The sequence below is a fragment of the Capricornis sumatraensis genome, chromosome 11, assembly GCF_032405125.1.
Source record: "Capricornis sumatraensis isolate serow.1 chromosome 11, serow.2, whole genome shotgun sequence".
NCBI classification, from domain to species: Eukaryota; Metazoa; Chordata; class Mammalia; order Artiodactyla; family Bovidae; genus Capricornis; species Capricornis sumatraensis.
The window spans coordinates 94,023,463-94,046,897 of record NC_091079.1 but is presented as its reverse complement, the minus strand read 5'-3'; positions in this window follow the sequence as shown (position 1 = coordinate 94,046,897).

Sequence of the window (23,435 nt, the reverse complement as noted above, 5' to 3'; positions counted from 1 at the left end):
TTCATGACCACCCCACATCTGCTTGGAAGACCAACAAACCTAACGAAGTGTCTCCATAGGACAAGAGCAGCATGAGGGAAGGTGCGAAGTTCTGAATATTCTAGTCTCCTAAAATGGCCCATTATACATACTCATTGAAAACCTTTTTTTTTTTTTTCATGAAACCAGAAGATTGTTACAGAGTTGCACTGAAGAGGTCCAGAATTCTCACAAAACTATCTGCACAGCAACCAGCCTACAATGGGCTTCTGATTTCTTCACCAGGGAGGCCAAGCCTACTCCCAAGTTTCCAACCACGGTGTCTGCAACGTGCCTCCTACTTTGACAGCTGTTGAATGCCACAAGGGTTACAATAGCGTATGCTGGGAGGACTCCAGATGTCTTCCCACAGTGGTGGGTCCATTTCTCATAAAAGACAATGAGAGAGAAAAACTAACATAATATTTATAGAAACTTCTTAATCTCTGGTGCATTGTAAATGTTTACAGCTCAAGGTGGTGAATCTGGCTGCTTACCAAATGTATTTTTTCACCCCGGAGTTTAACGGCAGATTAGATTTAAATATTTCTAGTCCCTATCACTATCCGTATTTAAGTCTCTGTCTCAATTCTGAATCAGTCTCTTTTTCTTTCTCCCTCTCTTTCTCTTATTCTATAAATATTTACTGTGCCATTTTTTCCAAGCTGTATTTAAACTCATTTCTGCCTATCTCGGGCAAATAAGAGAATTTCCATTCTTTGCACCTGTCTCTGTACCAAAAATACTCGACTGACTCAATCCAACATTGGCAAGGTTTCTAAATTATTAAACCATATGGAAAGAAGCTTTATTGAAATGCTGAAGCAATTTACTTCCTGAAGAGTACTTTCCATTGGACCTATTTGATTTTGAACATAACCCATCTGTGTAGAGATGTTTCTTTGGTCTTGCCCTCCTCATACATTCTAAGAGGTGAATGAAGAGAGAACTGTTTTAGTCCAATTGTTTAACTTAAAAAAAAAAAAGAGAAAAGATAAGAAATTAGTAAAAGATGCTGAAGAAAATATCACAAAATGTGATATTGGGCTAGTTGCAAGTTTATTTTGAGAGACTGGGGAGTGGAATTCTGTCTCTTCTGTAAAAGGAGAGAATTCAATGATTCTTTTTCTTTCTTTCTTTCTTTTTTTTTACAGTTTCTTCCAGTTCTAATATTTACTAATCTGTGGTCCAAATTTTTCCAAGCCCTCCTGCTTTCTACAGCTCTCATGTTACTCCCCCACCTTAACATCTGATGTCATCTTTCATTATTTCTTTAAAAATAATCTTGTTCTCATGAACTCGCTTTCCTTCAACCACATCAGAAAATGAAAGTAGAGAGAAAATAAACAAAGCTGATAATAAAAATTGAATAAATTTTGGTCCATCATGCTATTTTCTAGACTGAAGATACTAAACAAAGAGTATCCTTTGACAACTTTCTTTTGCAGTTTCAACATTTTCTTAATTACTCAGGACAGAAAAAGCTACTACATGAAAAATAAGCAAATTGTGCTTTGATTTTAGCAGCAAAGTCTATTAAAACAGCTAAAGAAAAGTTTAAGTAGACCAAAATTGAGATTTATTGCACATGCTACTAATTTGTATTTATTTTGATTAATGTTAACACAAACATTATGGCTTTCCTAGTGGCTCAGATGGTAAAGAAAGTGCCTGCAATGCAGGAGACCTGGGTTTGATCCCTAAAATGGTACGATCCCCTGCAGAAGGGAATGACTACCTAATCCAATATTCTTTCCTGGAGATTCCATGGACAGAGGAGCCTGGCGGGCTATAGTCCATAAGCTCGCAAACAGCTGGACACGACTGAAGCACTAACACACACAACATATAAATTAGTGAATGGTTAGAAAACCATTAACTAAATGGTTTTCTTTTGCTTAATGAAAGCTATTTTGTTTTAAATTTAAGTATAGTTGGAAGTACACATTCTTCTCTTGTTTTGCTCCTTCGTAAGATTTTTCAACTCAGAACTGCTCCATAAGAATGATGACTCAGCCACCACTTACACATTAAGAATGCTTTGTGATTTGTATTTTAAGTAAATAGGCAAGGTTCTTTACTTTCTAAAAATCTTTCTCTACCACTTCTTTTGTTAAATGCTTTGGTTATGAACAGTAGATCTGCCCATTGGTAAATTAAGTATCTAAATTTGAAAACTCATGCTATGACATTTTAAGACAAATATACAATTAGAAGAGAATCTAGCATTATTAAATTTTTGAATGGGGAACAACTAAAGTCTAGTCTCTTAGCAACTTTGTAGCTGGTAATAGAGTTGTCCTTCATTATTGGGGGGTGATTGCTTGCCAAACTCCCTTGGATAGCAAAATTTAAGAACTCTCAAGACCCTTTTTTAAAAAATGGTATAGTATTTGCTAGTAAAAGCCGAATTTAGAAAAGGCAGAGGAACCAGAGATCAAATTATCAACACTCCTTGGATCATAGAGAAAGCAAGGGAATTTTGGAAAAATCGGCTTCATTGACTATGCCCAAGACTTTGTGTGGATCACAACAAACTGTGGAACATTCTTAAAGAGATGAGAATACCAGACTACCTTTCCTGTCTCCTGAGAAACCTGTATGCAGGTCAAGAAACAAGAATTAGAACCAGCCAGGGGACAATGGACTTGTTCAAAATTGGAAAGGAGTACAATAAGGTTGTATATTGTCCCTTGGTCTATTTAACTTATACGCAGAGTACATCCTGTGAAATATGGGGCTGGATGAATCACAAGCTAGAATTAAGACTGCTGGGGAGTAATATCAAAAGCCTTGGCAGAAAGTGAAGAGGAATTAAAGAGCCTCTTGAGGAAGGTGAAAGAGGAGAGTGAAAAGCTGGCTTAAAACTCAATATTAAAAAAAAAAAAAAAACACTAAGATCATGGCATCCAGTCTCATCACTTCATGGCAAATAGATGGGAAAAAGTAGAAGCAGTGACTGGTTTTATTTCCTTTGGCTCCAAAATCACTGCAGATGGTGATTGCAGCCATGAAATTAAAAGACGCTTGCTCCTTGGAAGGAGAGCTATGACAAACCCAGATAGCTTATTAAAAAGCAGAGATATCACTTTCTGACAAAGGTCTGAAAGGTTGCTGCTATGAGCCATGTGCTACGCCAGGATTTGTGACCTCTGGAGAAGAGGATTTTGACCTGGAGCCAGAGATGAGGCTTGATGACCAGAGCTTTTTGTGTAACAGAATTTTATTAAAGAATAAGAGAGACAAAGCTTCTGACATAGACATCAGAAAGGGGCAGAAAGAATGTCAGTCTGCTAGTTTTTAGCAAGGTGTTTTATGTCTGTTAGCAAGCTGCTAGTGAGATAACAGAGACACCTCAAGGCTGAGGGAGTTTCACCAGGCTCTTCTCCCACAAGATACATTTTTGAGAGAGAATGGTCCTCTCTGTCATGCCATCCCTGGCCATAAAACAATGGACATGAATAGTGGTTTGTTGAGCCATTATCAACCCAAGGTTTGAGAAAAGAAAATAAGGTTAATCTTAGGCAGAACCTATTTGAAGAAAGGCAGATTCCAAAGCAAATCCATAGTTTCATTAACATAGCTTAAGAAAAACATTTCCATAAGGAAAATCATATTGATTAGCTCAAGGCAGAACCAGGTGCCATCAACACAGAATTAAAAGAAGCCTCTTTTAATTTTGTGTTGGGAAAAGGAAAAAAAAATAGATAATGTCTGACACTTGCAGTTTATTTCCTCCAAAGTTATGGTTCTTCTAGTAGTCATGTATGGATGCGAGAGTTCATCAAGAGGACTTAGCCCCAAAGAATTGATGCTTTTGCACTGTGGTGCTGGACACGACTCTTGAGAATCCCTTGGACTGCAAGTAAATCAACCAGTCAATTCTAAAGAAAAAATAAAAATAAAACCCTGAATACTCATTGGAAGGACTGATGCTGAAGCTGAAGTTCTAACATTTTGGCCACATGTGTGAAGAGCCGACTCACTAGAAAAGACCCTGATGCTGGGAAAGATTAAAGGCAGGAGAAGAGGGCTACAGAGGATGAGATGTTTAGACAGTCTCAAGTACTCAATGAATAAGAATTTGAGCAAATTCTGACAATGGAGGACGGAGGAGCCTGAATTCTGAAGTCCATGGGGTCACAAAGAGTTGGACATGACTTAGTGACTGAACAGCAACAAACAAAATAGTATTTGCTTATAACCTACTCACATTCTCCCATATTCTTTAAGTTACCTCTTAATTTTCGTATAATACTGAATACAGTGTAAACACCATGAAAATAGCTGTAAATAATATATAAATGTTATGCAAATAGTTGTCAGCTTGCAGGAAATTCAATTTTTTTTGTTTTGAATCTTTCTAGATAATCATTTTCAATTAATGTTTACAATCTGCAGTTGGTCAAATCCTTGGATATGAAGCCTGCTAACATGAAGTTTCAAGGGTACAGTATTGTGGACTATGGTCACTATACTCTGCCTAACCCTCCAGGATGCATTTATTAAGTAGCTCTAAGTTTGTCACCTTAAACAGTATATCCCCAATAGCATTGTAATTTGAAGAAATTTAAGACATGAGATGAATTAGTTTATCCAACATTGGAAGTATAAGAATAAACATGATTCTAGACATCTGTATCTCTTTTGCTGTCTCACATGCTTGGGGCTGGTGCACTGGGATGATCCAGAGAGACAGTGTGGGGAGGGAGGTGGGAGGCGGGTTCAGGATTGGGAACACGTGTACACCCGTGGCGGATTCAGGTTGATGTATGGCAAAACCAATACAGTATTGCAAAGTAAAATAAAAAATAATAATAAAATAAATATTTTAAAAAAAGAATAAACATGATTACTGTTTTTAAAAGAAAAGAAAAGAAAAAAAAAAACACAGTAGGGCGTCCTTGTGACTCAGTGGTAGAGAATCCGCCTGCCAATGCAAGAGACGCAGGTTCAATTCCCGGTCCAGGAGGATCCTATATAATGGAGGAGCAACTGCGTCCACATGCCACAAGTATTGAGCCAGTGCCCTAGAGCCCAGGAACTGCAACTGCTGAGCCCAGAATTGCAATTATTGAAGCCCATATGCCCAGGGGACCACAATCCCTAAGAGAAGCCTATGCGGGGCCAAGAACAGGAGCACTCTCCCCTCCCACTCATCACAACCAGAGAAAGCCTGAGTGCGATGACAAAGATCTCACACAGCCAAAAATAAATAAATAAATATTTTTAAATGAAATTTTCTGAAGAGTATCTTTTAAAAAATGAAGGTATCTGAACTGCCCTTTAGGGTTCCTATTTAGAACTTAATTTAAACAAGGAACTGAATTTAAGGCAGCTTCCCAACGGAAAATCACTTCACCATAGCCAGTAGCCAGGAATCTAATATAATAAGGAGCTTAATATTTCGCTTGGACTTCCCTGGTGGCTCAGACGGTAAAGTGTCTGCCTACAATGTGGGAGACCCGGGTTTAATCCCTAGGTCGGGAAGATCTCCTGGAGAAGGAAACGGCAACCCACTCCAGTATTCTTGCCAGGAAAATCCCATGGATGAAGGAGCCTGGTAGGCTACTGTCCATGGGGTCGCAAAGAGTCTGACACGACTGAGCGACTTCACTTTAATATTTTGCTTGTCTTCTGCCCACGCTCTCCTCCACTTTCCAGGAGTGGGAATTCTACCCTGAGGTAAGGTCAGGATGAAGTGCTGATGTCTACAGGTAGATTATAGTACAAAGGCACAGAATTAGTGGGAAGAAAAAGGTGGTTTTTTTTTACACAACCCATTTGAAATGGGGTTTATTCCCTAGACTCATTAATTTTTAATAATTTGTATTTAATAATCCAAAGCAAATTGCTTTATTGTTGTTTTGCATTGATTATTTATACCATGTTCAATAAAACAAGATTAGAGTTCAATAAAAGCTGGTCCTTAGTGTAGGAGGCAGCACTAGGAATAACAGTTGGAAATTTCTCGCTATTAAAATCACTGTTCAGACTGAAAGAACAGATATTTAACATGGATGCATAAGCTGAAAAGTGGAAATTGCTAGATTTTTAGACTACAAGTTTGAGAAGCTGAAGACTAAGAGCTGAATTAGAAGTTATCTAGTTCAACATACTTACATTATTGTAAAAGTATTGTCAGGAAATGGGAGGTGATTTTCCTTAAACCTATATCAGATAATTATCTTCTGCAAACACTTTTATTTAGTAGACTGCTGGAGTTCATTTAGCAGAATGACTGGCTTTGTCATCATCATTTCATCTGTGATCTCAACAACTTCATTACCCTAAGTAGTTCAGTTTCCTTAACTCTAAATAAGGATAATGATAGCTCCTACTTTGTAGAACTGACATTAAGCTTAAACATGTAAAGAATTTAAAGAGTTCAGGTCAGTTCAGTTCATTCACTAAGTCATGTCTGACTCTTTGTGACCCCATGGACTGCAGCACGCCAGGCCGCCCTGTCCATCACTAACTCCCGGAGTTTACTCAAACTCATGTCCATTGAGTCGGTGACGACATCCAACCATCTCATCTTCTGCTGTCTCCTTCTCCTTCCGCCTTCGATCTTTCCCAGCATCAGGGTCTTTTCAAATGAGTCAGCTCTTCACATCAGGTGGCCAAAGTATTGGAGTTTCATCTTTAGCATCAGTCCTTCCAATGAACACCCAGGACCAATTTCCCTTAGGATGGACTGGTTTGATCTCCTTGCAGTACAAGAGACTCTCAAGAGTCTTCTCCAACACCACAATTCAAAAGCATCAATTCTTCTGGCACTCAACTCTCACATCCATACATTACTACTGGAAAAACCATAGCCTTGACTAGACAGAATTTTGTTGGCAAAGTAATGTCTCTGCTTTTCAATACACTGTCTAGGTTGGTCACAACTTTTCTTCCAAGGAGTAAGCATCTTTTAATTTCATGGCTGCAATCACCATCTGCAGTGATTTTGGAGCCCCTCAGAATAAAGTCTGACACTGTTTCCACTGTTTCCCCATCTATTTCCCATGAAGTGATGGGACCAGATGCCATGATCTTCATTTTCTGAACATTGAGCTGTAAGCCAACTTTTTCACTCTCCTCTGTCTAGGTTGGTCATAAAAGAGTAAAGCATAATAATTTATTGAGTAAAACAATAAGTGTTGGTTATAATTAATCCTATTAGAATGTATATTCAAATTTTTGAAATTTAAAATAACTTGTTTTAATTTAAATTTAGTAAATTATGAATGGGAAATTATATAAAGTTCATAAATGCCAATGTTCTTATAGTTTAGGCAACAAAAACCTAGAGCTGTTTACACTCCCAGAATATCCAAGATATACATATAAAGCAGTGACGATATGGGCAATTATTTTCATTCTGCCTACTAATATTTCAAGGAAAAAAAAAGCCCTTTACTTGTTTAATGCCATATTTAAACATATTTACTTTAATTGGGCATTCTTCTTCCTATTCATCAAACTACATTGGTCATTTTAAAATACCATTATCTTTACATTCATTTTTTTAAACTTTATTGAAAATTTTGCAGCATCTTCAGTATATTTCCAAATTTTCATGTTTTTTTAAACAACTGGTAATACACTGATAATTATATTCAACCCCTTTATTAAATTCAAAGCAAACCAAAAACTCACTGTTTTCTAAATGGATGCTTTTGTTTCATTTTTATACTAAGTAAGAATAATAATAGCATTCTGAATTTAGTACTTCTTTTTAGTAACCTGTTTGTTTATGATGATCTAAAATTTTCTTTATTTTTAAAAAGTACATTTACATTTTTAAGTCATTCTTTATGCAGAAACAGATGAGTTGTTTTGCTTTCTACCCTCTTAAAATTGTTCTTGTAGTACAGTTCTTGAAATCTCAAACCTATCATCATACTTTGGATTGATCTCTGTTTGCTTTGGCCTAACAGCTTAAAACAGGAATTCAGGTCCCCACCAGAGACTTAAGTTAGGCCAACGCAATGAGAATGTTGAATCCTAAGCATTAGACCTCTAGGGACCAGTGTCCAGTGATGAGGCCCTGGCCTGTCAGCTCTGTAGAAATGAATTTTTACATAGAGACAGGAAGTAGTGAAACGATAAAGTATTTATCAAGAGGAAAAGGACACATGTGGATAGACATATGGGCGGGCTCAGAGAGAGGGGTACGCCCCTGTGGTAGTTTGAGTCACTCATATGGGGCATTTCTTCCTGGTTTCCTTCAGCTGGTCATCTTGCTTTGCCTGGTTCTGAGCCCATATTTAGTTTATCTAAGGCGGCTTCCCTGGTGGCTCAGAGGTTAAAGCGTCTTCCTCCAATGCGGGAGACCCAGGTTCGATCCCTGTCCACAGGGTTGCAAAGAGTCGGACACGACTGAGCAACTTCACTTCACTTCAAGCGTCCTCCATGTGTGTATGTACCTCACTTGGTCAAGATGGGTTCTAGTGAAGAATGGGTAGGGTAGGTTGGCATCACTTACTTTAGGTAAGCTGCACTTCAGTAGGCAAGTTGGCGCCCCCTCCCTTTTTGACCTCCAAGGCGCCTTTTCGGAAAGTTCTCCTTGAAGTCAAGAATGAGGAAAATGTGGCCTCTATATCTTATCCTGAGCGACTTCACTTTCACTTTTCACTTTCATGCATTGGAGAAGGAAATGGCAACCCACTCCAGTGTTCTTGCCTGGAGAAACCCAGGGACAGGGGAGCCTGGTGGGAGGCCATCTATGGGGTCGCACAGAGTTGGACACGACTGAAACGACGTAGCAGCAGCAGCAGCAGCAGCAGCATATCTTATCTGGTCAGGGCTCCCCTCTTACTTCTACTATCTTCATCTCAGATTGTTGGTCTACAGGGAACGAACTCCTGATACTCACCCCAGGGGCCCATCCATCTCATGCCTCAGAATAATTTCAGTGTTGACAATTTGAGGGGAGCATTCATACTACATCAATGAATTATTCAGAGACAAGATGTCGGATATCTGTTATAATTTAAGATCCACTTTTTTGTCACATGTTTTTCTATAAAGCCGCAATAGAAGAATGAAAAATCCTGGCCAAAGCAAGTCTTCAAACAAATGCTTCTGGTAATACAGAAATATTTTTTGTTCTACTAAATGATTTGTCAATAGCAAAGTAGATTAAAATTAAGCTACAGTTTATATTGTAATCAAACTTTAAAGAATTTTAAAGTCAAAGCATATTTTGCAAGGATAGGTTAAAGGATTCATCAACTAAAGCTTGAAGATTAGAGGGTATTCTCAATAGCTCAGTCTGGTTCAAGTCACTCTTTCAAAAACAACTTTCTATGGCCAAAGAGACTTCCCTGATGGCTCACACAGTAAAGCGTCTGCCTACAATGTGACAGACCCAGGTTCAATCCCTGGGTCAGGAAGATCTCTTGGAGAAGGGAATGACAACCCACTCCAGTATTCTTGCCCCCCGGCAAAAAAAAAAAAAAAAAAAAAAAGAGAGAGAGAGAAGCAAAAAGCAAAGGAGAAAAGGAAAGATATAAGCATCTGAATGCAGAATAGCATCTGAAAGAATAGCAAGGAGAAAATAACAGTGCAAAGAAATAGAGGAAAACAACAGAATGGGAAAGACTAGAGATCTCTTCAAGAAAATTAGAGATACCAAGGGAACATTTCATGCAAAGATGGGCTCAAAAGGACAAAAGGACAGAAATGCAAAGGACAGAAATGGTATGGACCTAACAAAAGCAGAAGATATTAAGAAGAGGTAGCAAGAATACACAGAAGAACTATACAAAAAAATCTTCACCACCCAGATAATAATGATGATGTGATCACTCATCTAGAGCCAGACATTCTGGAATATGAAGTCAAGTGGGCCTTATAAAGCATCACTACCAACAAAGCTAGTGGAGGTGATGGAATTCAAGTTGAGCTCTTTCAAATCTCGAAAGATGATGCTGTGAAAGTGCTGCACTCAATATGCCAGCAAATTTGGAAAACTCAGCAGTGGCCACAAGACTGGAAAATGTCAGTTTTCATTCCAATTCTAAAGAAAGGCAATGCCAAAGAATGCTCAAACTACCACACAATTGCAGTCATCTCACATGCTAGTAAAGTAATGCTCAGAAGTCTCCAAGCCAGGCTTCCACAATACATGAACTGTGAACTTCCAGGTGTTCAAGCTGGTTTTAGAAAAGGCAGAGGAACCAGAGATCAAATTGCCAACATCCACTGAATCATGGAAAAAGCAGAAGAGTTCCGGAAAAACATTTCTGCTTTATTGGCTATATCAAAGGCTTTGACCATGTGGATCACAATCAACTGTGGAAAATTCTGAAAGAGATGGGACTACCAGACCACCTGACCTGCCTCTTGAGAAACCTATATGCAGGTGAGGAATCAACAGTTAGAACTGGACATGGAACAACAGACTGGTTCCAAACAGGAAAAGGAGTACATCAAGGCTGTCTATTGTCACCCTGCTTATTTAACTTCTATGCAGAGTACATCGTGAGAAACACTGGGCTGGATGAAGCACAAGCTGGAATCAAGATTGCCGGGAGAAATATCAATAACCTCAGATATGCTCTGAAGAGAAGCTAAAGAGCCTCTTGATGAAAGTGAAAGAGGAGAATGAAAAGGTTGGCTTAAAGCTCAACATTCAGAAAACAAAAATCATGGCATCTGGTCCCATCACTTCATGGGAAATAGATGGGGAAACAGGGGAAACAGTGTTAGACTTTATATTTTTGGGCTCCAAAATCACTGCAGATGGTGATTGCAGCCATGAAATTAAAAGTTGCTTACTCCTTGGAAGGAAAGTTACGAGCAACTTAGATAGCATATTGAAAAGCAGAGACATTACTTTACCAACAAAGGTCCGTCTAGTCAAGGCTATGATTTTTCCAGTGGTCATGTATGGATGTGAGAGTTGGACTGTGAAGAAAGCTGAGCACCAAGGAATTTCTGCTTTTGAACTATGCTGTCGGAGAAGACTCTTAGGAGTCCCTTGGACTGCAAGGAGATCCAACCAATCCATTCTAAAGGAGATCAGTACTGGGTGTTCATTGGAAGGACTTATGCTGAGGCTGAAACGCCAATATTTTGGCCACCTCATGCGAAGATTTGACTCATTGGAAAAGACTCTGATGCTGGGAGGGATTGAGGGCAGGAGGAGAAGGAGACGATAGAGGATGAGATGGCTGGATGGCATCACTGACTCGATGGACGTGAATCTGAGTGAACTCCGGGAGTTGGTGATGGACAGGGAGGCCTGGCGTGCTGCAATTCATGGGGTCGCAAAGAGTCGGACATGACTGAGCGACTGAACTGAACTGAACTGATGGCCAAAGAGGCAAAAGAATCCCAAGAATACAGTGCGGGAAGGCACAATTTACTGAAGAGGGGTGGTTTTGTTGTTTTGGAAGATGAGATTGATAGAAAACAAAAATTAATAGGACTAGTCTACTCTAGTCCAATGTTTGACTTCCCAGCAAACACACATTTACATACAAACTGGTAGAAACTCTCTACAATATTTCCAAAAATACTCTTACCCAGCATGATGCAGTGCGCATCACTTTTCCAAAGTGAGATATCTCAAACTCATTCCAAGCTTAAACCCTTGTGAATCAGTGATTTGATATCCCAGATGTTCTGACATTGATTTAAGTGATATCCCAGACGTTCTGACATTGATTTAAGTTTATTTTATACTATTCAGTAGTATGGGTTAGGGACAGGGAAGCCTGGTGTTCTGCAGTCCATGGGGTTGCAAAGAGTGGGACATGACTTGGCAACTGGACAACAAAGTGCTATTAATCTTGGGCAATTCCAGATCTTACTTCTAATAAATTCTGCAACTAGTGAGCAACAAAGCAACTAGATAAATCCTGGACACACTTGACAATATAAATAAAATGAAAAATATGCATTAAATATTTATATGCCACTTCATATCCTCTCAAGTAAGTCGTACCAGAAATCACTTTGCAATAGAAATTGATTCCTCTGATTCATGAAGGAGTTTCTCTATGTCTCCTTTCCTTATCCAAGATCCTACTGTTTCCTATTTTACTTATTAACTTTAGGATCTGATAAAGAATCTATTTTCTGCAGTTAAGTAAGATGTACAGTCCTTAACAGCTGCACCTTGCTTGTTTCAGGCAAACATGTCCCTTAAAAACTTACATGCTTATTTTCCTCTTGTCTCTCTGCTTTTAAATATACCAGCTTAGACATGAGCTTGTTCCTTTCTTGTAATATCTCAAGAAAGTTACTAGAAATTTGTTGAGCACTCCTCCCCAGTTTTCATGATGTATGGTGTTCCTTGCACACTTCTGCACCAGCTCCCAAAGAAGAGATGGAATAAGGAACCACCACTGGTGCATTTTTTCATTTGGGTGAAATAATCTCCTAATGACTTAATGGCTTAAGCATTAGGAGACTGCTTTCCCTCATTTCCTGTCCACATCAACTGATGGAAAATACAGACTAGGTTAAGCTGCTACAAACTCAAATTCCTTTTCCGGTAGGTAGTTCCAGCATCAACAGTGGGACACAAAGCATTAGTAAACGTCGTCTAGTCATCACACTTAGCTGTGTTCTGTCATCCAGGCTTAATAAGAAGTAAAGAAAACATTTGTCTTTTTTATCTAATGACTATTTCGTATTGTCTCATATTTGATTCAGAACTTACGCAAGAAAGAGAAGTGGTATTTATGGGACTCTCAAATACTAAAATTTGAAGGAAATTTATGGAAATATTTAAGCAACTTTACTGAGGGTTTGGGATGTCAATTCCACTAGTTTACCTAACTAATAGGGGCTTTCCAGGTGGCATCAGCGACAGAGAAACTGCCTGCCAATGCAGGAGACACAAGAGACACAGGTTCAATCCCTGGATTGGGAAGATTTCTTGGAGGGGGACATGGCCACCCAGTCCAGTATTCTTGCCTGGAGAATCCCATGGACAGAGGAGCCTGGCAAGCTTTAGTCCATAGGGTCACAGAGAGCAGACATGACTGAAGCAACTGAGCATAAGCTCAACTAATAGTTACCGATCATTGTCTCTACACAGCAGTATATAGAGAAAACTTATTCAAGTTGTGGATATGACTGAAAATTAGGGAAATATTTTCTTTATTCTCAAATAGAACTCATATTTTCTGTTTGGGGGTGAAGCAAGAGAAAAAGTTTTGCAATGCTGGAAACATGTTTTATCCTATCTCATTCTAAATAGTTTGGTTGTAAGCATTTTGCTTCTATTTCCACCCAAAGGTCATTTCATTTATCCATTACATTTGGAGGTAGAAGTGTGGATGGAAAAATCTAGAAGGTGGAAGACCAGATATAGAAGAAACATAACACTATTACAGTTCCCCTTTTCATGTAAAATTTGCCATTTTACTCTTTCTTTGTCCCTTTGAGTTCTATTTTGGTAATGTAAGACAATTTTATGCATGAGTATAGTTATTTTCCTTTCATTAAAATCGATATAACACTTGATCCATGCATCAGTTTCATCTATAATCATGACTTCAAAGAAAATTGGAGAACAAAGTCAATTATTCAAATAATCTAGAATCACATTTTTATACTCAGTGTCAAGATAATTGACAAAAGCATCACAGACTTCAATTACCTCAAAAAATGTACATTGATTCTCTTCGTCATTTGGAATGTTTTGATGTGGCTTTGCATTTAATCCATTTTATTTTTATTCTTTTATTGTTATTTTAAAAACATATTTTATCATTGCTTTTTATCCTTTTGTGAATATGTAAGCATCTTTTGTGAATGTTTTGCCTGCTGTGCTTCTAAAATCCAAAATGAGTATAGAAACGATAGGTCTGTTATAAGAAACTTCAGATTTTTCAGTGCGCTTATTTTTTCTTTCTTAAGATTTTCTGCAATTACCATGAGTCACTATTCTCCTACTATTCCCCAAGTGTCTATTTTTCTAGTGTTACCTCTACCAAGATGAGGCAGAAGAGTAAAAAGGCAAAAGAAAATTATCCATAGAGGAGCTTTCAGGAAAGGAGCAAAGAGGAAACAGTGCTTCCATCAAGGTTCAGTCTCTATGAATCAGTCAGCAGGAGTGAGAAATCTGAAAGAAAATATATATTGGTTTTGTTGCCATATTTAAAAATCTTATTTCAAGTACTCGTTATTATCAAATGAATGAAAAGGAAATGACTGTGAAATATCCGCCTTCCAACAGAAAAGAAGGATAGAGAAGATATCATTCTTTGAGGGCAAAAGTACACAATTTTGCAGGGAAGTAATTACTTTCACTTCAGCCTCAGGGTCTGACACCAGCTCTCCCCCAGTGGCACTAAATAGCAATAGTGATTTCATCATGCAATGCTGAAAATAGCTCTGCCCCAAAATGCTCCTTCCGTTGAATGCGTGACACAGAGCAGTAACCAAAATTCTGGCGGGGTCTGTATCCCCCGCGTATCTCGCACATCACTGCTGTGTTAGTACCAGTCACAGGACTACTGCAAATGCAACTGAAGTACCCAAGGAGTCAGTTTCTGCATGGGCTGAACATGACGCATCCTGAGGCCAGTTGCTGAGACACAGTCATATGTTTGCATGCAAGGCATCATTTTCCCTCTAGCTCTTCACTTAGTATAAACAGTCAAGGCAATTGTTTGAGCAATAATGAACTGAATCTCGCCTTAGCAACACTCTAGATTTTTAAAAAAATAAATAGCTGTATTCTACTTTTAATAATAATGTGTTTTTTTCTTCTGTTTTCCTTTTAGTCTGCCTATTCTGAAAAATCATGTTTCATTACTATAAATCATAAGAAACTGCTTTACATCTCTCCTGCATTAACATTTCAAGAGTAACAATATGACTGTATAGAATTTCAAATGTTGCTACCTGAGTAAACTGGACATTGCTTTAAGGAAACATTACAGTTTGTATAATACAAATCCCAGGACCCAAGCTAAATAAGAATATGCCACTACTCATACTAATGGTGTCGAATAAGTTAGATTTTATGCTTTTTATTTATCCCTTTTTTTGATTTGTTTGTGTTCTGAGGTCTTTTGAGGGAGCAGAACTCCATCAGTACAGCCCTAACTACCTTTATTTTAGCTGTGTGAGTCTCTAAAGGGCTCAGTTATCCATTTATTGCCTTTGGTGGAAAACAGTGAAAGTGGATAAATTGCAATGAGGCAATCTTGAAATAAACATGTATCACATGACATTATAAGATATACTTGATCATGAAGAAAGTAAGCTATCAAAAAAGCGAGCTATCAAACAAAGTACAAGCTATTATTTTGGAGATGTTCAATTATTTTGTTTTATAACAGATACAATCTTTTTAAAATAAAACATTATTCAAATTAATAACTCTTTACCCACTTTCCTGACATTTAAAAAAACAATCTTATGTTTAGTTTTAATAATGAAACATCTTTGTTCAGTTAATATAATATTATCAGTCTTCTAGAAGAATATAGATTGAGGTGTTAGATAACACTGAGTAACTGAAGGGAGATGGAATTTAAGATTTAGATGGGGTCAAAGCAAATTCTTAAGACAAATGCAAAATTTTAACCAAGTGCTTGAAAGAAGAGAAAATTTTACAATAACTATAATTGTAGTCTTTTCAAATAGAGGTTACTATTAGTTACAGTTAAATTTTTCAAAGACTTAACCTTATATATCACAGGATATAGAAGTAGAAATGACCTCAAAATAAGTCTAAGCAAATGAGTAAATCGAAGAAACTTTCTATTAAAAAGAATTGAAAGTGTCTATATCTTTTTATCAGCATCACATTTTGTCTACAAATATATTTTTTTTTAATTTCAGCATCCTAACACCATCCATTCTTCATGGAGCTGTGGTTTCATGGGGACTGGCAGTTCCCAAAGCCAGAGAAGAGATCCTAATCCATCCAGACACTCATTCCAGCTCCGCTTCCCTTTAGCTGTGGATGGCTTAGAACTGGGCGTGGACTCTCCTTGTGGCCAGCGGTGTGAGAGGAGAATTTTTCTTGGGGTCTTTGAAAGTATATTTCTTTATCTTCCAAAAAAGCTAAAAGAAAAACTCTCTTCTTTGGAGATTGCTGTCCTGGAAATGTTATCTAGAGCTGTTGTAGCTATTTTGTAACTCTTAGAAGAAGGAATATGAAGGGCAAATACTTAACACAGTGACAGAGTAGAGCCAGGAGGAAAAACAGGATTCTCAGTGTTATTAATAAACTTCAGATTAGACCAGGGCAAAAGCCTGCCTTAATTCTGGTCTTTTTCTTTAGTGAGATGAATAATGATGATGATAATATTGTTCTAGACAATTTGAAGTGATATTTCTATCTCTTCTTGTCAAAATACTCCTAAAATATACAATTTCTTACACATACCCACACATACACACTGTCTGGTGACTTGCAGGAAAGTCACCAGGCAGGTGACTTTTAATTATAAACATAAAAGGACTAAGAATTCACAAAGTGAAAGAAAAGAAACAATACTGAGACATTAACTCATGATTGTTTGGTTACACCACGAAAAACCTAGTGCTCATATTCTCACCCACTCATATGCACAGCCTGGAAAGAGAAAAGATCTAATTTCAGAATCTTTCCCCAGAGCATCTGGTAATGCCAAAATAATTAGTTACTTTGCTGGCATTTATATAGGAGCATTTATATAAATTTATATCATGCAGACCAATCAGTATATTGTTTTCATTCCAAGTGTTTTGGCATAATGGGGAATAATCTAGGAAAATTTTGAAAGTTTGAGACAAGAATTTCATTTCTAGTTATCCAGTGAAAGATATTGATTGTGTATATCATATCTCATATTCTCTGAGAAGTACTAAAGTTAGAGAAGTGAATAAAACACAGACCCAACTGTAAAATCCCAACACATAATTCAAGGTGTTATCACCAATAATATCTCAGGTCTCTCTCCAAGGTATGGATAAAAGAAGGTGAAGTAATTCTCATACACTTATTTCAGATATAATCTGTGTTTCCAAAGCAACAATCAAAATGGAAGATTTTTAACTAAATATGTTTACCATGTAGATTTTTGGAGAAAATAATTTGTACAGAAATCAGTTAACAGGGCTATTGCAGGTGATCAAATTCATAGCATAATTGTTTAATTTCACTAAGTCTTTTTTAATGTCTAATAGAATAGACATAAAAATCTAATTCAATCATTTGTTTTTATTAAAAACCAACTGCCAAAAAAGCTTCTGTCTTCGTGTTATCCCATAGCATCTGAAGATCCATTTTGGCTCACATAATTTTAGCACAAAGAGCTTGAAAGGCATTTCAAATAAAGTGTCCATGGTATGTCAGCATTAAAAATGTTAGACTATTTATTGTTGTGAGGAGCTCAAATTTGAAAGAGACAGCTGATAAAGATGTAATTAAAATCTTGCCTGTTAAGGAATCTTATGAATTATTAAAATCCAGATCCTATTCTTCCTTCTTAAATTATTCTTTTCAACTTCTTTTTGCCACATGCACCACCCTCCCTCCAGTCTTAAGCAATTACCCTTTCTAAGGTCAAAGAAGCACCTATAGGGCCCGTCTGGAAAGCTGAGATAAGGGCCTGTGGTTCAGCTGAAATAGCTGTTGGACTGAAACATTACAATCAGGCTGGGGAGGAAGCCATTACCTTGGGGCTCTCAGAACAGCTAAAAGAGATTTATTCAAGTACACTTTACATCAATTCTTGAATGTCTGTCTTTATATTTATACAGCTTCATTTTCATCTAGCTACAAAGTGTTGACTTTGTATTGATTTATGTGCAATGCTAGACTGAATATTGGAGACAAATTTTTAGACTTAAAAATATATTTTATGAAAGATGGATTAACTGTCTGTTAATTTCATTAAAAATGTTCAGTAGAAATGATCCTTATTCAAACTGTTCATACTTGAGGTTTATTTTAAAGCAAAATTTCTTTCATGTATTTATTTTTTCTTCTGAAGAAATTTTCTGTGCATTTCCAGAGGAAAGTTTTATTTAATCAATGCTTGAGTTTAAAAATACGCATAAACATTCCATCAAAGGAATTTGCTGGGTTAATGTTATGATTGGGTCTTTATGGAATCAGGGACACAAATATTTATATCATAAATCTGTTCTGTTCTTTTATCTATAACATTGAATGTTTGCAGGGACAAGTTAAACCTTGGTTTCTGGCCTGTTTAGACAGAGAGAGTCGTGTCAGCACCTTCACCGATGCTGGATGCTTAGATGCCGATGATAGATCGTTAGCCAGGGTGGAGTGGGGACAAGCAGCGCCACTGCACGACCACAGCAGAAGTTTATGAAAGTAAACATTTTGCTCTGGACTCAACCCTCCATCAAAGTAATTATAAATACATCACTAACAAGCAGTTTTGATTTTCATCATACATGGGTAGCAGCAGAAACATTTCTAAGTATTCCAGAGCTAAAGCAGATGGGGCTAAAACACTTCATTATGCCTTCAGCTGGATCAAAGCAAGAAGAGAGGTGGGATATAAAATCACTGGTGAAAATATGCAATACATTTACATAGTCATCTGAGCATAGACCTTACAGACAAATGCTAATATGATAGTGTGGGTTATTAGGTTTTTTAGCCAAAGACCCAAATCTGCAATGGCTGTTTAAACCACTGGGCTTCCCTGGTTCAAGTGGTAAAGAGTCGACCTGAAATGCGGGAGACCTGGTTTTGATCCCTGGGTCCGGACAATCCCCTGGAGAAAGGAATGGCGACCCACTCCAGTATTCTTGCCTGGAGAATCCCATGAACAGAGGAGCCTGGAGGGTTACAGCCTATGAGGTCGCAAAGAGGTAGGCACAACTGAGCAACTAAGCACATTCAAACCGTTATGCAAGAATTCTCGACGTGCACTACTAAATTTTCATCCATGTGTATACTGTTTATTCTGTTATGAAAATATATGGCACTTAGAACAAGTCTTAGTGAGTTGTGCAATGCAACAGGGAGCAAGATTAAATTTATATATACATAATTCTATATATATATAATTTCATATATTATTTTGATATATAATTTGTGGGTTATATATATATATATATACATTTATTAATAATTTTCTGTATCATGCCAGGCACTGGAACTAAGCATTTTCATGTATCATCCTATTTAATATTTTTTAAAATGTCTAGAAAATAAGTAATGTTATCATTACTGTTTTTCAGAGTGGAGTCTGGGTAGTTTTAAGTAATGTTACATTACATGGCTAGTAAGCAGAGGGATTATGAGCCTTACTCTTGCAACAGAGAAAGTTGTATATTTTCTGGAATAAGTGAGTTTTGTCTTCTAGTTACATGTGAGGTCAGTAATAAAAGAGGAACCATGTAATCGTGTGATATTTATTAATAAATTTAAATACATTCTAAAGCAAAATAGTCATGATTATATCATGATTGTTTCCTTCCTTCTTTTTTTGTTTTTAATTTTTTAAAGGGTATTGTCATAATTTCAAAATCTAGTGTGGCCTCTTCTAGTTTCTCTAGCCCAAATTAGACACTAAAAGATCTGCATTTACTGATTTTAAATTATTCTATGTATGAGCATAGAAAACTTGAGGAGCGGATTTCTTCTTTAATTTGGGGGATAAGGGAGGGCTCTTGAAAGTTCTTGTATAACATAAATTCAGATCAATTCATTTATCAATTTCAACTTTTCATTTGTCGTTCAAAGAGAAAGATAAGGAATCTTATTTAGGAAAAGAAAAACTGGCTGAATTAGTTCAATTGTCTTTTCAGAGTTGAAACCATGCCATAATCAAAATCTGAAATGAACATTCTCAGTGTCTTACTGATGATAAAAAGGCCATTGCCATTCTGCTCAGAATCCATGTTGTTTGAGAGAAAAGTAGGAAAGCTTTCTAAAAGTAAATAACAGTAATGTTTACTGAAATAATTACTTCATGAAAGGACAGAGCCATATTTTGGGGGGCCTGAAAGTTATAAAATATGGAAGCCTTTTTAAAGAAAACACATAGTGTTCCGCAAATAATATAATCATGGTCAATTCAACACCACCGGATGTGAGAAGTCATATACAGAATGCCCTTCTTTCAGGGGATTGGGCACTTCTAAGTAAAACGCCTAGATGCTTAAACGCCAAAGGCTTCAGGTATATCTCTCTTTGACTGAAGGTTTAGACTCTGCGCTGAGCTTATTTAACCTCCATATCAAAAAAATGAGAGTGGAAACTGAGGCCTGGAAAGACTGAATAAGCTCCCCAAGAACCAAAGATGCCCACTCGTCGTTCAGACACACGCATCTGACTCCTCTAGGTACTTTCTGTAGATCTTATCAGTATCTGCAAATAAATTTTATAGACAGCATGGAGAGAAAAGGGACAGTTGGTTAACACTGGTACTTTCATGAAGGCTCTGAAAATTGTGTATTTTTATGTTATTTTTTCTACCGAGATTTATTTACAGTGTTCCCCAAAGTAAACAGTTTGTTGGCATCAGATCCTGCATTATGGTAGTAATGTGTTAGTAACAACAGCAAAAAGAAAAATCAAATGCAACCAAGAAATGTTTTATAGAACAATATGATAGTTATGTGAGGAATGGAGACATTTTCACATTGAGAAGAAACTAAATCTTCAACGTATATTATTACGTTTATTATTCAGTATGAAGAGATATGGAAGGTCATAAAAACCTGACACTCTTTACATGGAATATTTAATAAATAATTATTTATCCTGCTGTGTAGATAAATAGGACAAAAGGGAAAATAGTAATGCTATGAAGAGATGAAGCCAAAACAAGGAAAATAAAATACCTCTTATTCTTTGAAGTAGTGGGAGGTAAAATAATACAATATGTTATCCTTGGAAAGGGATTTTCAAAATGTTTTCATTGGAGTTCTAGGAATTTCAAGACATTCCTGGACACTGCCTGTCTACCTCAGACACATCTCCACCAATATCAGGTATTTTAGACACACATTTCTTAAAGAAAGTAAAGAAATGGGAGCAGACTGTGTTTATGGAGGAGACCCAGGAATCATGTCCTACAGGTACAAATAAGGGAGAAGAATAACTTGCTGGTTTTAGAGGTTTATTGATACACGTGGAACCAACTAAAACCAAATCAACACAAGTTTTGCTTATACAAATAAACCCCTACTGGGTATGTGTGTAATGGACCGATGGTGCTCTTAGGAAATCTATATTCAGGTCAACCAGAATGAATAATCGTCCATGAGGAAGAAACCCTGTGATGGTGATGCATCTTTTGAGCTTAGAATTGAAACAACTGGAAAATTCTCAGACATTAAAATTTATTTTCTAATACCTTATCAAGTTTGAAAGTTTGTTCTTAAGTCTTGGTTTAAACGTGAAGAAAGAATACTAAATCACTGCCCCTTACAATAAGAGTGGAAATGCTAGTCCAAAGCATGGGGAATGGGAAAGCACAATAATGTTAACTGAATGAATAAATTAATGATTAATTAAATCAACTTGCCTATAGGGAAAGTGTTATTCTTTCCTTGAAATTCACTGAGAAAGCCTAGTAACTGTGGCAAAGCATAGATAGCTTCATAAACACTGACTTTTGAACTATGAACCTTCCAAGATGTCACAGAAGTGATTTTTACATTACTTTGAAGAAGACTGGGGGTCTAGGAGGTGTGGTTGGTTGGTTGTTTTTTAACACTGATTAAAGATTTAAACTTGATTTAAACTTTTCAAAGAATCCATTGTTTTTTAATATTTCATGAATTTGCAACTCTAAGTAAAATTTCAACATAGAAATATTTATGTCTTAAAAGATGACAGTTACCATCCTAAGATCCTTGAGTACATGTGTGATAACTGCAGAATCTCATTAATGGGTTAAAGAAGGAGTTTGCAAGGGGAATGAGGGTACTATAATCGCAAGTGAAACCTTAACCAGCTTAACCAGCACACACGCTCTTTTATACAGAAAGCAGGTAAGGCCTGGGAATTTTAGATTGTGAGAAAGAGGCAGTTCACTTTTCCAGGTTTATGGATGTTGAATGCCACATAGTGATATGTGGCGGTGGCACGTATCACGTATCTGAAGCCTGTGGCAGTAATGAGCCCTTGGGCTTGAGTACAAGGTATTCAGTGAAACTAGAAGAATTACTTCTGAAACTAATTATAGCCACAACATGCTATCATTATTAAATTTTTAGCCATTTATCTGTAAACTCGTGAAGCTTGGTCCCAGTCAACTGCATGAGTGAACGAGAACAAGGAGTATCAGGATACCATACTCTGCCTACTATGGCCTCACTAGAACAACTGTGTGTCCAAATGAATTGCCTTTTGAATTGTGGTGGGCCTGCTGAGAATTAGGTTGGGGAGTGAGAGGCGTTTTGCCTCCTTACACACCAAGGTTCTCGCAATATTTAGCTTTTAATAAAGCAAGGAAAATTAAACCACAACATGAGTAAAACTTCTGTAGAATTTTTATTTAAAAAGTGATCATATTTTCATTGTTATGGAAAAGGAAGCTATTTAATGCCTTACGGGTCCCACACAGTAATAGGCAGAATCCTGCAGAGAACATTGTAACAACTTGCAATCTGATATTTACTGAGCACAGAAACATGTTGGACACTGCCTACCAGCCGAATTAGATGAACCTTTTGCCTAGAGAGGTTATAAAATAAGTTAACATACATTTTAAGAGAAAAGACCTAAATGTGCCTGATTTAGTATATCCATTGTCCAAGCAAAAAACGGCTCTTATTTTTCCTATTGAGTTCTGTGTTTTATAACAAAATATCAAATTCTGTTTTGAATATTATATTAAGTATATTGAGATTAATGGCACATGTTAGGTAACCATGAAATAAGATTTAGTCATGTTTTGTCAAGGTATCCCAGATGAGTAGTTATGTATTCAGAAAGTACTGGGTGAGTGCATGCTTAAATTAAGGAATAAAAATTTTTGACTCCTTTTCATTTAGCATTATCCTCAAAAAGATCTTACAGGAACTTTGTAATTTAAAAGGTGCCAACACACATTATTGTGCAAATATAGTCATATACATACGTCCCTCTTGTGTCTGAAAGACAAAATTTAATTATTTATTAAGATCTTCATGACTCAACTATTTAACTGAATTGATTATAAAACACATTATACTGAAAGATGCAAAAGTTTCCTAACCAATGTTTCCATATTCAGAATATACAGTGTACTATGGGAATGTGCATAGACTGTGAACTTAGGAAAGGTGCAGAAAATTAATAACAGAAAATGATTCTGTTTTAATTCCATTTCAAATGTAAAAGTTACTAAAGAGATACCATATACTGAACATCATGTAATACACTAAGAATGTGATGAAATTGTGAAGTGATGATATCAGTAAAGTTATGACTGCCAAGCAATGAACAACTCAGTCACTCTGCAAAGAGAATACTAAGGATCTCTAAGGATTGT